Genomic DNA, 17,764 nt, shown 5'->3' on the forward strand with positions numbered 1-17,764 from the left:
TAATAATAATGATGATGATGATGATGATGATGATAATAATAATAATAATAATAATAATAATAATAACAACAACAACAACTGCCCTGATGCAGTACCAGGCAGTGGCTCTCATGGCTTCTGATCTTAACTGATTGGAAGTGTTATCATGTACATTGTTTTGTCTTGGTATAAAAGATGGGCTACAGCAAATATTCTGCTCAATACCACAGATTTGCTTGTCAGTTGTTTGACCTTAACCAGTTGAGCATGTCCCTTAGTGGCTGACGATATGTGCATCTCTGATCACGAGCAGAAGTAGTAGGGGAGCATCATAGCCATGTGTTGAGAGGGATTCTTTGGGGTTTGAATAATTCACCTCTGGAAACATGGGTGGTTCTTTCAACATCCTTAAACAACCCTTATTCAGGGACCTTTTGAGTGGGATGGGCTACTCAACCTGAAGAAAATTCTAACTGGGCCCCACCTGCAAGGTCATGTGCTGTTTATCTTGATATGAGATCACCATGTCGCGCACATATGGTTGTGATGCATGTGCCTGGTGTACCTTTATCAGACGGGTAGTCATGATGGGTATATTGGGCTTCGTATATTTTACCCCAGTGTCACTTTGATGGCATGCACTGCTCTCTCATCAATAATAATAATAATAATAATAATAATAATAATAATAATAATAATAATAATAATGATGATAATAATAATAATGATAATGATAATGATAATAATAATAATAATAATAATGATAATGATAATAATAATAATAATAATAATAATAATAATAAAATGTTTGATAAAAATATAAATCATCTCGTTTACATGGATGATTTAAAGCTTTTTGCAAAAAATGATCAACAACTCAAGGGCTTACTAGCGATAGTCAAACAATTCAGTGACGACATCAGAATGCAATTCGGCCTCGATAAATGTGCAAAAGCTACCTTTATCAAAGGAAAAATGACAGAAACATCTAACGTTAACCTTGACCAACAGAATGTCATAAAAGAACTAGACCCAGCGGAGAGCTACAAGTACCTAGGGGTAATTGAAGGGAACGGAATAAGGCATTCAGAGATGAAGGAAAGGATCAGGAGAGAATGCTATCGAAGAGTGAGAGCAATACTCAAGACAGAGCTGAATGCAAGAAACAGGATTGAAGCAATCAATGCATTAGCTATACCAGTCATGACATACAGTTTCAATATTGTTAACTGGTCAATTACTGAAATATGTCAGCTCGACAGAAAAATAAGGAAACTGTTGACAATGCATAGAATGCACCACCCTAAGGCAGATACAGAACGACTCTATCTGCCAAGAAAAGAGGGAGGCCGTGGTCTTTTGCAACTGGCAATAACAATGAAGATTGCTACAATTGGCCTAGACACCTACCTGAAAAACTCTGAGGACTGGATGTTAAAACTTGTCTCAAAACATGAAAACAAGAAAGCATCATACTCAGTCACAAAACAGGCAAAGGAATATCTAAGTGAATTCCGAATACAACCAATTTCGGAATTAGAGATAGATATACAAGAAACAAGCACAGAAAAAGCTAGGCGCATGAAAACCCGTGCCAAAACTGCGGCCTTAGATATTCTGAATAATAAATGGCAAGAAAAACCTCTCTATGGCAAATACCCAAAGAGAGCGAATAATGCAGATATCGACAAAGCCCTGACCCATCAATGGCTAATGGCCTCTGGCTTAAAATCTGAAACAGAGGGGTTTATCATAGCAGCTCAAGATCAATGCCTACCAACAAGAAACTACCAGGCCAACATATTAAAGATCAGAAGCAGTCCAACGTGTCGTGTATGCAAGCAACAAAATGAAACCATTGACCATGTGGTCTCCAAGTGCAGTCTTCTAGCGCCTACAGAGTATCTCAACAGGCACGAGAGAGCTGCACAATATATTCACTGGGTAATCTGTAAAAACCTGGATTTGCCCCATGAAAAAAACTGGTGGGAACACAAACCACCCCCAGTGCTTGAAAATGACCACATCTCACTCCTCTGGAACTTCACCATTCAAACTGACAGGAAGATAGATGCAAATAGGCCAGACATCATATTGAAAGACTTCAAACAAAGAACGTGCCTCCTCATTGATATGACTGTCCCAATCGATATAAACGTATCTGTCAAGACCTACCAAAAACTGAGCAAATATAAAGATCTTGAAATAGAAATCAGCAAAATGTGGAAGCTGAAGACTAAAACAATACCTGTTGTCATAGGTGCCCTGGGAATGATAGCAAAAGGGGCTGATAGCTACCTAAATCAGATACCAGGAAACCCCAAAATGGCAGAAGTTCAAAAGATAGTGCTCATGGGAACTGCTCATATCCTACGCAAAATACTCTCTATGTAATCTCAAGGTTTAAAACAAACATAATTTTCGGTTTAAAAAAAAAAAAAAAAAAAAAAAAAACTTTTTTTTTTTTTTAGACATTCATTAGTACAACATCCCCACCCCCCAAATATATGGCACACTAGGCATAACAACAACATGAACTTCCAACCCTGTTGTCTCTTGAGGTCTCTGGGTGAGACTTGGAGCCAACTTGTACAAATATAAAGCAAAAGTCAAACATAGAATAATAATAATAAAATTTTGGAGTAGGGGACTAGTCAATTACAGTGACTCCAGTGTTTCACTGGTACTTAATTTATTGACCCTGAAAAGATGAAAGGTAGAGTCAACCTCAGTGGAATTTGAACTCAGAACATAGCGATGGGTGAAATACCACTAAGTATTTCATCCAGCATGCTAATAATTCTGACAGCTCACTGCCTTAATAATAATTATTATTATTTCAAATTTTGGCAGAAGGTCAGCAGTATTGGTGGTGGTGGTGGTGGTGGTGGTGGGGGGGTTTGTCGATTTAAATTAACCTACCCAAAACGATGAAAGGCAAGGGTCAACTCTGGCAGAACACAATGATGGACGAAATGCCATTAAACATTTTGCCCAGAATGCTAACAGTTCTGCCAACTTACCACCTTAATAATAATAATCCTTTCTACTACAGGCACAGGGCCTGAAATTTTTAGGGAGGGGACAAGTCAATTACATCGACCCCAGTGTTCCACCGGTACTTAATTTATCAATCCTGAAAGGATGAAAAAAGCAAAGTTGATCTTGGTGGAATTTGAACTCAGAATGTAAAGAATGTAAATGCTAATAAGCATTTTGCCCAGTGTGCTAACAATTCTTCCAGCTCGCTGCTTTAATAATAATAATAATAATAATAATAATAATAATAATGATAATAATAATGAATAATAATAATAATAATAATAATAATAATGATAATAATGATAATAATCATGATAATAATTGTTTCTGGTACTAAACCAGCATTTTAGTGGGAAAGGACAGTTGTTGACATCAACCCTGGTACTTGACTAGTACTTTATTTTATCAACCTCTGTGGACACAAAATATTTCTTTTTCTCTTTCCCTTGCTGTTCTTGCTCCTGTTTTGTTGTTTCAGTTATAAAAGAACACGAAAGAGTTCTTGAAATCCTGCCACCTTTTGTCACAGATCTCCAAACATAAACATTTTATATTCTCTACTTTGTTTATATGTGGCAATTTGAAGTAATTCTAAGGTGAAAATGAGTGAATTGAATTTTAAAAAATTGACATTGAAAACTGAAATTGAAAAAAATAGTTGAAAAATTAAAAGTGAATTCAAATTGAAAAATCAATAAAAGAAGGAAATAGTAATTTCCACCATATTATCACTATTCATCTGCTTTCATTTTGGAGTAATTTATGCATTTAAGATAATATAACAATTGAAATTAATTCTGTAGCATTCAGATTACTCTGTCAAATGTAAAAGGGTAAAGGGTAAAGACCCCCTTCAGTCATGGATGACCATAGGATTGCACCTAGAAAGTTCCCCTCCAAGGCACAAGTCTGAGCAAGGTTATTTATGGAAGACCAGCAGTCACCCATGCATACCAACTTCTTCTCTCCATGCCACCAATGTTATCCAATGGAAATGCAAATGCTGATACAGTTTGGCACCAGTGATATCACAATGCATTTCTGCAGCTAAGTGAACTGGAGCAATGTGAAATAAAGTATCTTGCCCAAGAATGTAACAAGAATTGTCCAAGAATTGAACTTACTACCTCATGATAGTGAGCCCCACACTCTGACCACTGAGCCATGTATCCCCACACACTGTCAAATGTAATGTTTAAGTATTCACATTGTTTTTTTAATTAATCCTACATTATTTCATAGGTTTAAGGTTTTGATGATGCGATTGTTTGTTTTTAGAATGATATTGTAGGGTAAGCGTGAGAGGCCAGTTCTGGTCAGTTTGAACAGTTGGAAAAGTTCTTAACCAGATCAAGCCAAAACTGTCACTAGAAGCTAGGATCCCCAAGCATAGATTGGCATATTTTGGTCATATTATGCAGAGAAAATCCTTGGAGAAGGACATCATGCTCAGAATGGTCAGTGGCAAGAGAGGAAGAGGCCGACCAAGAACCTGCTGGCTTGACACCATCAAGAGTGACACGGGAATGGCCATAGCCAATCTGAAAGAAGCGACCCAGGATAGAACTGGCTGGAGAACACTAATCCATCGAGTAACCAAGAGTTGACTTTGACTTAGTGGATAGAGAGAGAGATTGTTTAGTTGTAGAATGACATTGTAGGGTAGGTGTGAGAGGCCACATCTTGCTAGTTTGAACACAAAACAGGTAAAAGATTTGGGACCAGATATGGCTGGTTTAAATGCTAAACAGTTAATGCTGAAGTTGTACATGAAAAGATCAAATCAAGAAAAATATTGTGATATTGTAGAAGAATGAAGGGAAGCAAGGTGGGAAAAGTGACAATAGGACTGGAAGTTAGATGAAGTGACTTCACATCAAGAAGCAAGGTGTTCGAAATAACCTCTTTCTTTGCTGGGGCATCAAGCACATCAGATGTGTGGAAGAGATCATTTTAGGGAGTAGTTCTTTTCTGGCCAGAAGCACATGTTTGAGTATGATTTTGAGTTCTGCTGGCCCTCGCGACTCAAACTTTGGATATACTGTTGCTGATTGCATCTCATGGTAAGAGCAACCATATTTTTGTCTTATAACTACAAATATAGAAATTATCTGGAATTAGAAATTGACTGGAATTATTTAAATTATTTTTATAATTACTTAAGCTACTTTTACAAATCTTCTCTATTTTTTTCTCTTTAGCAAATCTATTTGATTTGGTATTTTTTTACTTTTACATAGAGTTAAATAATGATCTCGTTTTTATAGTTTCAAAAAATCTTTCAAACTTCCATAAAACTAGACTTTTTTAATGATGTGTTCAAATCTTTATTAAGTCTCAAACCAAGATATTAATTTAAAATCTATGTGAGTGGATCATGAGATATTTTTCTGGTCTTTTGATATTATTTTCTATTGATCCATCCTTCACAGAACCCTACTGAGTCAAGTACATCAACATCAAAATAAAAATCAAATGGAAATTGTAGTTGTGATACCTATGCTGGTGGCACATAAAAAGCACCATCCGAACATGGCCGATACCAGCGCTGCCTTGACTGGTGTCCGTGTCAGTGGCACATAAAAAGCACCAACCGATCGTGGCCATTGCCAGCCTCCTCTGGACCCTGTGCCAATGACACGTAAAAAGCATCCACTACACTCACGGAGTTGTTGGCATTAGGAAGGGCATCCAGCTGTAGAAACACTGCCAGATCAGACTGGAGCCTGGTGCAGCCTCCTGGCTTCCCAGAACCTGGTTGAACCATTCAACCCATGCTAGCATGGAAAACGGACGTTAAACGATGATGATGATGATGATGATGACTCCCTCTAATGAAGAGGATTGGTCTACAGTAATCTTGTGCTGATGCCATGTAAAAAACACTTGAGCCAGCATCACATAAAAGTGCTCATGTTGGTGCCATATTAAAAGCACCCACCACACACGGTAAAGTGATTGGCATTAGAAAGGGTATCTAGCCAGAGAAACCAGGCCAAATCAGACTGGAACCTAGTGCAGCTCTCCAGCTTGCCAGCTCTAGCACTCAGCACACACTATAAAGTGGTTGGCACTAGGAAGGGCATCCAGCTGTAGAAACCAAGCCAAATCAGACTGGAACCTGGTGCAGCTCTCCAGCTTGCCACCTCTAGCACTCAGCACACACTATAAAGTGGTTGGCACTAGGAAGGGCATCCAGCTGTAGAAACCAAGCCAAATCAGACTGGAACCTAGTGCAGCTCTCCAGCTTGCCACCTCTAGCACTCAGCACACACTATAAAGTGGTTGGCACTAGGAAGGGTATCTAGCCAGAGAAACCAAGCCAAATCAGACTGGAACCATGTGCAGCTCTCCAGCTTGCCACCTCTAGCACTCAGTACACACTATAAAGTGGTTGGCACTAGGAAGGGCATCCAGCTGCAGAAACCAAGCCAAATCAGACTGGAACCTAGTGCAGCTCTCCAGCTTGCCACCTCTAGCACTCAGTACACACTATAAAGTGGTTGGCACTAGGAAGGGCATCCAGCTGCAGAAACCAAGCCAAATCAGACTGGAACCTAGTGCAGCTCTCCAGCTTGCCACCTCTAGCACTCAGTACACACTATAAAGTGGTTGGCACTAGGAAGGGCATCCAGCTGTAGAAACCAAGCCAAATCAGACTGGAACTTGGTGCAGCTCTCCAGCTTGCCACCTCTAGCACTCAGCACACACTATAAAGTGGTTGGCACTAGGAAGGGCATCCAGCTGTAGAAACCAAGCCAAATCAGACTGGAACTTGGTGCAGCTCTCCAGCTTGCCACCTCTAGCACTCAGTACACACTATAAAGTGGTTGGCACTAGGAAGGGCATCCAGCTGTAGAAACCAAGCCAAATCAGACTGGAACCTGGTGCAGCTCTCCAGCTTACCACCTCTAGCACTCAGTACACACTATAAAGTGGTTGGCACTAGGAAGGGCATCCAGCTGTAGAAACCAAGCCAAATCAGACTGGAACCTTGTGCAGCTCTCAACCTTGCCACCTCTAGCACTCAGCACACACTATAAAGTGGTTGGCACTAGGAAGGGCATCCAGCTGTAGAAACCAAACCAAATCAGATTGGAACCTGGTGCAGCTCTCAACCTTGCCAGCTCTAGCACTCAGTACACACTATAAAGTGGTTGGCACTAGGAAGGGCATCCAGCTGTAGAAACCAAGCCAAATCAGACTGGAACCTGGTGCAGCTCTCCAGCTTGCCAGCTCTGGTCATACCATCCAACCGATGTCATTGTGGAAAATGGACGTTAAAGGATGAAATGATGATGATGATGAGTATTTCAAATTGTTAAGCAGAAGTAGTCTTTTGCCTTTCTGATGGTATATCATTGCAGTTTGATGTTATAATCATGGAACATAAATACCTATAAATAAATGAAGAAAATAAAGAAAAATAATTCAAAAGTGGTTTAATGTGCAACTCAACAATTTTTTTTTTGTTTGTACTTGAATTACTTTGTAGCTCATCTTCATATTTTTTTTCTTTATTGTAATAAACAGGTCACACCAAATATATTTTACATATGTGATTTGTACTAATTTAAATGTTAGTAACAGAAAATATATTTTAGTACTTTCACAACATGTAAAAACAATCAGCTAATACTTGTATTAAATTACTTTTTCCTAATTTGAATAACAGTGATCACCAAATATATCTGAGGTGTTTAGAATCATATTGATTTGTAAACAGTGATCTGGTAATTGATTAACAAAAAAGTTGCTGCTGTAAATAAGACAAAAATGAACACTTATGTATTTTTGCAACATAAATAATAATATTGAAATAAAATAATTACAACAATATAAATATAATTTCATTTAAAAACACCACCATTCAACATAGAATTAATTCCTTTTTGTCAGATCATTTAATCAATGTACATTTTCATATTTTTACTTTGTAAAACTCAAAATAAAACTAAAATTGTGAATTTACTAAGGGATTGATATTTTATGACAAATAATATATTTTGTAATATACATTATGTGCATGTGAATGAGTTTGTATGTGTAGTGTATTTGTGATTGTGTTGTATTTGTGATTGTGTTTGTATATGTGTGGGTATGTGAGATTTAAAATTAAAAGATAAAGAAAACCATAGGAGAATAATAAAACATAGTTAATCACAGGTATGTATCAAAGGAACAGTTTCCTCAAAATAAATAAATAAAAATCAATTCAGGTAAAAATAATACTCCTCTAAGAACAGATTTTTATGCAACATTAAAATCTAAAATGGTATAATTTTTCTTTGAAATATAAACATAATATGCTTACATTGTCATTACATATATATATATATATATTAAACAATCCTTAGAATAGTGTATTTCTATTTTTAAAATGAAAATAGATCATGTTAAAAAAAATAGAAGCATTTCTTTTGTTTCATAAGAAACAGCTTGTATAGAGAGCAAAGTAACATACCCAGAGGAAAAACCATTTTTGTAAAATATTATGAAAATTCTAATATCAAATATGAATAATTACCTGAATTTATTCAAGTATTGTAAAGTTTAGCAATAATGATATATATATATATATATTATATATATATATAAAATGGATCTACAAATGCAATATCCCTACATATCTCACATCTATTTTCTTTTATTTTCTCCACCTCACTCTCTGTTTTATATCTTATCTAAATTAACTATTTCTTAACCATCCTTTCACACCGTCTCTGATGAAGGGATATAATAAATATCCTGGAAACAGCTGTAAGACCTATCTATAAATGTTCTATAATCTACACACCCTTGGTTTTTTATCTCATTACAAAATAAAATATATATATATATATATATATATATATATATATATATATACATATAATGTATGTATGTATACATCATATATACATATATGTCAGCATACATACATATATACATGCATACATATAAACATATGTATTTTGAAGAGATAACTGTAAGTATAGTAATTGCATTTATTATTGAAGTTTCCTAAAACTTGACAATTTTCTTAATTTTTGATAGATGCAAGAAAAATTGGAGATTCTAAAACCATGATTTATCCAATATTTTGAATAATAAATTACCAGGACTTTAATTCTGAAATTCAATTTAGCCATATTTTGAATTTGTTGCAATTAGTATCAAGGATTTACTGGAAAATCAATTAAAAATTATTACTTCTTAAACAAGGAACATTAAAAACTAGCTACATGTTAGAAAAAGTCTTCATATCGCAGTGACTTTAATTTTTACATTAGATGTATAGTGGACATCAGAGCATGTCTGTAGCCATAGTTTCAAGATTTGCCAAGTTCAAGAAAGAGATAGTGATTCAAGAAGTTTTAGCAACCTTTTGTATATCTCTCTTACATTTTGGATATAGCATTGTCTATTGAATTTAGCACTGAGGTTAAACATTTGAATATGTTTCTCTAAGTTTCCAAAGAACCTTTAACTCAACTCTAAATATAGATACACACACACACGCATATATGTATATATATATATAATATATATATCACTGTGATCACTGTGACTGACCAGGCTATCAGATGCTGCTACACATCGCTGGTCACAATGCGCTTCGCATTATTTTAGCCTTCAAATGACACCACCCCGCTGGCTAAGTGAGCAGGCCAATAATATATATATATATACACACACACACACACACACACACACACACAGGAATGCATGTAAATATACATACACATACACACACACACAGAGAGGAATGCATGCAAATATACAAACATACATGTGTATGTATGCATATATATATACGTATGTGTGTGTGTATCTGAGTGGCATGATGTGATGGTAACCAATTTCTGTTTTCTTGATGGTTGAAACTCAATATGGTTTTGATTCCTTTGTCTTTAGTGCCAAAATTTTGACATTACCATCACAATGTAGAGATGAAGTTGCTTCACCAGCTTAACACAAAGTCAGCTGCTTTGATCAAGAATGATTATGTGATCATGAGTGCAACACCCTAATCACTAGGTCACAATAACTTCACATAAAGGAGAGTTAAGCTTATTTAAACTTAACTCGCAGTCTAAGAGGAACTAAATCTCTTGCTTTGCTGAAAAGTAGGTTCTTATAATCTTGTGACATGTTTCTATATCAGCGGCAATGATTTGTATCTGCTATGCTTTATGGGGATCCCTTGTGAATTACGGACTTGGATAGCATCATGATTTGCATCACTTTATACAGTATATTGCCGCCATGTCATTTCTTAGATTACCGAACAAAAATTTCACAGGGACAGCAACACTGCCACATATAATCACGGAATCATTAAAATGGTGTTGACCTGAAGGTCAGCAACTCCTGACCAACACACACACACACACACACATACATGCACATTATTTAGCAGCAAAGTTTCTTTACCACTTGCAAAATTTGAAATGCACAATTATTTTTTTTTAATGTAACCTTGAAGACATGTAATATACTCAAAAGACGTGCTAATATGGCATTAGAAAACCATATTTTGCATCAAGTGATTTAATAGGATCTTCTTTTTAATTCTATACAACCATGTCAACACATTATGGGTCTCAAAGGTAACAAGTCTTCTTTTTTTTTAATTTGTAACATAAAAATATATAGCAATTAGTTTGAAATAATTTGTATGTATCTGTATGTACATTGGGTATGAATACATGACACACATTAATATTATATACACAAATATATATGTAAATGTATATATATATATATTATATATATAATATTATAATATATATATATATAATATATATATATATATATATATTTATGCATGTATGTATGTATGTATGTATAATATATAATATAATATATAATATATATATATATATATAATTTATATATATAATATATATCTATATATATATATATATATAATTATATTATATATATAGATTTATATATATATATATATATATATATATTTATATATATATATATATATAATATTTATATATATATATTTATATATAGATATATATATATATATATATAATATATATTATATATATATTTATATATATATATATTAATCTATATATATATATATATATATATATATTATATATGTATATGTATATAAATTAGAGAAGAACTACCTTTTATCAATTCAACAATGAAATAACAATGATATAATTAAATTATACCATATAGAAAAAAATTAAATATACGATAAAACATATACCAATAATTAAGTAAAGTACAAAATAATAATAAAAAGTATATAACAGTATATATACTGTTATCAGTTTGAAAATATAGCCACGACACACGTGTAGTCTTTTTACCAATTATATACTTTTTATTATTATTTTGTACTTTACTTAATTATTGGTATATGTTTTTTCGTATATTTAATTTTTTCTATATGGTAATTTAATTATATCATTGTTGTTTCATTGTTGATTGATAAAAGGTAGTTCTTCTCTAATTTATATACATATATTATATATTGAAAATTTGATTTAGTATTACTAATTGAATTTTTCCCTGTAAGTTTGGAATAATATTCCCCAATATTATATATATATATATATATATGTATATATGTATGTATATATATCTGTATACCAACATTATATGCATATATACATACATCATGTATGTAAATTCTAAACACACAGACATATATGAAGGTATTTCTAATAAATTAAGAGAGAACATACAGCTCTAACAACAGAAGAATCTCAGTTTCAACCTAGCAAGGTTTCATCAGCAGTCAGAACATGCATGTTTTCTCAGTTAGTATCCAGAATAAATCTTCAGTGTTGTAGATTAATTAAATTGTGTATGAAGAGAATTTTGCATCAGAAAACAAGGCTGATCAGGAGAGAAGAATCATAGAGTATTCATTATTTTTGTAAGAAAGTATTTCTAATCTTGCTTCAAAACAATTTTTGGATTATAGTCCCAAAGTACAAATATGAAGTTTTAAAAACAGGAACATGATGGTTAAAGTCTAGTTGTCTCTCATCAACCATCAGAACAAATTTATGTACTCTTTGGTTTATTTCATGATTTTTCTATATATACTGAGTTACACATACATTGCAGTATAAACATATATGTGCATATCAGGTATGTACATATTCATATGTTCACACACACACACACTCACATACATCTTTTATCTTTTATTCATTTCAATCATTTGACTGTGGCCATGCTGTGATGATTAAATCTTGAAAGATTTAATCAATCCAGCATTTACTTTTCTTTTTAAGCCTAGTACTCATCCTATTGGTTTCTTTTGCTGAATTACTAAGTTAAGGGACAAAAACAAACCAACACCATTTGTCATGTGGTGATGGGGGACAAAAACCCAAACACACATACTTACACATTTATTTGCAAAACCACTGACAAGGCTTTGGTTGGCCAGTGGCTATAGTAGAAGATACTTGCTCAAAGTGCCTTGCAGTGGGACTGAACCAGGGACTATGTGGTTGGAAAACAAGCTCATTTACCACATATCCATCCATCCATCTATCTATCCTTGTATGTATGTATGTATGTGTGTATATATATATGTGTGTGTGTATATATATATATATATATATATATAAAATGAAACAAAAAGTGCAATAGAGGACAATAAAACATTTAGATAGATAGATGATGCAAAGAGGGACAGGAGAAACAACAATTAGGACAGGAAAAAAAAAGGACATGTCGTTTGTGGCCTTCTTTCTTCAGTCAAGTTACCAGATGTCCTTATTGTTTCGGGCAATTACACTTGAATATATATATATGTATATATATGTATATATAATATATATATATATATATATATATATACACATACATATATATATATATAAATATACTTCTCATATAAGGATAAGATTTTTTTTTTAAATTTATCAGTCGCCAGCGTATTAAAATATTTTTTAAGGTGAAAATTATAAACAATTATAAATAAGGGCAAAAGAAAATAATTTTCTATGGCAATATGCTGAAAAATAGACCTTAGATTGTCTAACCACATACAATATTTTTAGGGAAAAATATTTTATGCGGTTAGATGATCTAAAGTCTATTTTTCAGCATATTGGCATGGAAAAAACTTTTTTTGCAATTATTTATAATTGTATATATATATATATATATATATATATATACATACACACATACATACATACATACATACATACATACATACATACATACATACATACATACATACATATATACATACATATAGCTGAAGGATGAAAATTAATCAAAGGACATACTAAGTATGTCTACCTGCTGGAAATAACAGTCAAAACTCTTATTTAAATCACCAAAATACACTGATAATAACTACAGAAATCAACTGTATGAAGGCAAACAGACCAAGACAATCTCTCAGCATACATTCAAATATTTGGACTCACATGGAGTGGTTTCTGGACTGGCATAATAGCCTAACCTTCCCCTGCATGCATTATCATGATAGAGAGCCCCAACCTGTCATGTTGCGCTGCAACTGATATATATATATTATATATATATATGGTTAAATCTCTCCTGTAACTTGATACATATGAGTATGACTGATTAACTGAACTGGTGCGTGAAGTGACTGGACAGTATACAGATACATGTACCTCTAGTGTAGTTCTCAGGCAGAATCAATGTGGCAAGCGTGACATGGGTGTGGACCTTTGAATTACAAGTACAGTCCACATTATTTACATTTCTTACATTCGATGAATATTTGTCCTTATCTTGTTTGTTGTTAACACAACGTTTCGGCTGATATACCCTCCAGCCTTCATCAGGTGTCTTGGGGAAATTTTGAACCTGGAAAATTTCCTCAAGACACCTGAACAACAAACAAGATGAGAACAAATATCTGTCAAATGTAAATAATGTACATAATTCCTCATCTCTTAAATATAGAACTATAAATACAATCCATTCGACAGGTATCTGTCTACACAGGCTTTGTTTTTCCCAAAAATCCACTCTCAAGGCTTAGGTCAACCCTGTGGTTAATGGTAGAGGCACGTGTTCAAGGTTTCGCACAAGGAGATCAAGCTTTGGTCTTCATGGCTGCAAACTGAATGTTTAACAACTTAGTCATGCCCATCTACACACACACACTCTCTCTCTCTCTCCCTCTCCCTCTTTTTTTTATCTATCTCTTTTTCTCGTTCTCTCAGATAAATTTTCCAAAAATGCAATAGAACTTACCCAGTAAGAGTCACAATGTGCGTGTGTGTGTGTCTGGGAGGCTGGTGAGCATGCGTGCGTGTGTGTGCATGTGAGTGTGTGTGAACGTGTGTGTGTGTATGTGTGTGTGTGTTAAATAAGTATAAACACAAATTCATATTATAGTTCCTAAGCTCTTTAATATGAATTTGTGTTCATCCTTATTTCTCCAACATTTGCTCTGTAGCTCATAAACTGGTAATACTGTTCACTATAGAAGTTACTTAACAAACTAAACAGGAATCACACTGGATAATGATACTCTATGTGTAGCTCTAACCATAACAGTAGCAGTTGCACAATCTCTACTACATATACAGAGTCCATCAAAATAATGTATACACACTTCAGGAAAGAGAAAATCTGTATAAATATTTGACATGTATAAGTACCTCTAAAAATATAGATACCTCTTTTGATGTTTTATCAAATTGTGATAACACTGAATAAATTGAAATAATACTGAATTAAAATATTCATATAGATTTTTGTTTTCCTGAAGTGTGTATACATGTATGTATGTATGTGTATATATATATATATATATATATATAAGGAAAATAGGACAAGGTAGAAAATGCTAAAAGAATTTCATCATGAAGAACATTTTAGTACTAGTTTCAGTCTTTGAGACTTTTTCAACTTAGGGTAAAGCATGAAAACAATTAGATTGTGGAAAAATTAAATGATATGTTTTTTTTAAAAATATTCCCATAGTTTTCAAATAGATGGGACATTTTCCTTTTTCCTGTCTCTCTCTTTTTTTTACTTTTGTGAAGGCTTGGTAAGTAGGTAGGTAGGTAGGTAGTAGATCTGAAGAAATATGAGGGATATGTATATATGTGTGTGTGTATTTATGTATGCACATATATATGTATGTATATATGTGTATATATATGTATATATGTATTCATATATATATGTATATATATATGTATGTATATGTATATATATATATGTATGTATATATATATATATATGTATTCATATATGTATATATATGCATGTATATGTACATATATGTATGTATATGTATATATATGTATGTATATATATGTATGCATATGTATGTGTATAGTATATGTATATGTATGTATGTATGTATGTATATATATATTTATATATATTTATATGTACGTAAATATATATATATATATATTATATATGTGTGTGTGTATGTATGTATGTATGTATGTATGTATGTATATATATATATATATATAAATATGTGCATATATGTGTATGTGAATACATTTAAATATTTTATTTTGAAGAATATCTACATTATAAAAAAAATTAAATGTATCATTTATTTCTTTATTTCCTAATTATAAAGCAATGAAAATATTTTAAATGTAAAGAATCAAACTTTGGACAATACACTTCGGGAGAAAATAATGTTTTCAGGTAAATTCAATGATCTGAAAAGAATGAATGTGTGTATTTACAAATACATATTTTTTTGTTGTCTTTTTTTATTTTTTTTTATTACAATTCAGTGATTGTAATATACAGCATGATAATGTTATTATTTCATTTTTAATGTTTATGTGTTTAACTATAAATTATAATTTTAATTTATATAATCAATTTAGTTTTATTAATTAAATTTGTCCCAATTTGAAATTTTAGAAAGAAAAAAGTAAAGAAAAAATGTTACTGTGATAGAAATTCAGTTGTTTTTAAAAACATTTATAAATATAAAAGACGTACTCACAAATCATGGACAATCCCTCTGAAATATCTAGAAATTGTCTAAAATTTGATAGTTTTTTTTTTGTTTTTTTTTTTATAATTTGTTTTCCTTCAAGCTGAAATTTGAAACTAATCTTTTGCTTTATAAACACATAAAAATGTTATCATTAGCACAAATTTCTCTGTAATCTTCGATAATAAACAGAAGCATTACCACTTTCATTAAAATTTATCCTCACAAAAACAAACAAATTAATAAACAAAAAAAAAAAAGAAAGAGCAACATCAACAGCACAAGTTCTGATCACTTGTTATCCTTTTATAAGGCACATCATATACTGAGTGCCAACTGACTATGAAACAACATTTCAAAGATGTTGCACCCATTAAATTCATTCACATAAGACTACTTTGAAGAAAAATACTTTCTCTATCAGTTTACTAACATCTTTCAGCTATTATCTTTCTGTTGAGGTGTTGAGCACTCTGTCAATTTGACTGATATCACAATAGCCTCTGTTTCCCAAGAACTATTTAAAAACACTTTAATATAACTCGACTCAATGAAGTACCTTTTCTGCTTTTTCCACTTCATTGTATAACTAGAAAGATAAATTTCCAGGAAGCAAAAGATGGGGGCAGAAGCTTCATCTTTCATTTTCCCTTTTCATAAACTTATCTCTGTTGAACCCACTCTTTGTTCATATATTATGTTTGTTTTTTGTTTTTTTTTTCTTTTGTTAATCAAGTATTAACTAACAACAACCAACCTGCAACAATTCAAATTAAAGTCATTTAGCCATCTTGATCTCTCCATTGTACAGAAGAAGCACAAAGAAGGAAAAACCAATCACTTTTGTAATTCTAGTGTTGGTATGCATTTGATCAAGCTAAGAGGGAAATTAAGCAAACCAAAACTAAAATAAGACAAACCCAGATTCCTGAGAGACTAAATGTATTTTATTCAGTATACCATCATTTCTTCTGCTTTTCCCTAATTTCCATTCCATTCAGACCAACTTTATTACTTTCTCTCATTGATATTTTCAACTAAATAGACTAACTTACATTCATTAATGGTCTTCAGATACTTTTGAGCTGGGTTCCTCACTTATCTAATACTTGTCTAAATTTCTGGTTTTATACCCTCTCCACCTAAATATTAACCCCTCAGCATTCTTTCAGCTGATTATTAGATATTAATATCAGAACTGCTTGCTATTTCAACCAACAGGACAAAAGTATTAAAATATTTGTTGTAATGAATATTATGTAACAGAAACAAAGGCCTTTCTTTTTATAGCGCCAGCATCTTTCAATGTTAGTCAATAAGCATTAACCCTTTTGTTACTGTATTTATTTTGATATGCTCTGTGTTTCTTTCGATTACTTTAAATATAACAAAGAATTTAGTAAAATAATTTAGTTATCATTCAGCTAGTGTTAGGAATATAAACTATGATTAAAGTTTGGTGAAAGATTTTAATTCAAAACTTATGAAAACAAGACATTTGTGCTACAGAGCCAGAGCCGGTTTCAGCCAGGTTGGCAATGAAAGGGTTAACAGAAGGGAGATTTTATTTTTAATTTATCACTTTTACATGTTAAACTTTCAAGAAATCTTAGCCCTAATATTCTAATATATCAATCTGGTCCTCTTTAAGTGTTTGATCATTAACACTTTTCAACCAATAGCATGGCATGACACTGTTTCTTCCCATGATAACCAAATTGCTCTTCTTCCTTTGAACTTGATGATTCTATACTATAGCTTCATAGTTTCATAAATCTACTTGTATTTATTTTATACTCT

Source organism: Octopus sinensis, linkage group LG20 (genome assembly GCF_006345805.1).
Source record: "Octopus sinensis linkage group LG20, ASM634580v1, whole genome shotgun sequence".
Taxonomy (NCBI): domain Eukaryota; kingdom Metazoa; phylum Mollusca; class Cephalopoda; order Octopoda; family Octopodidae; genus Octopus; species Octopus sinensis.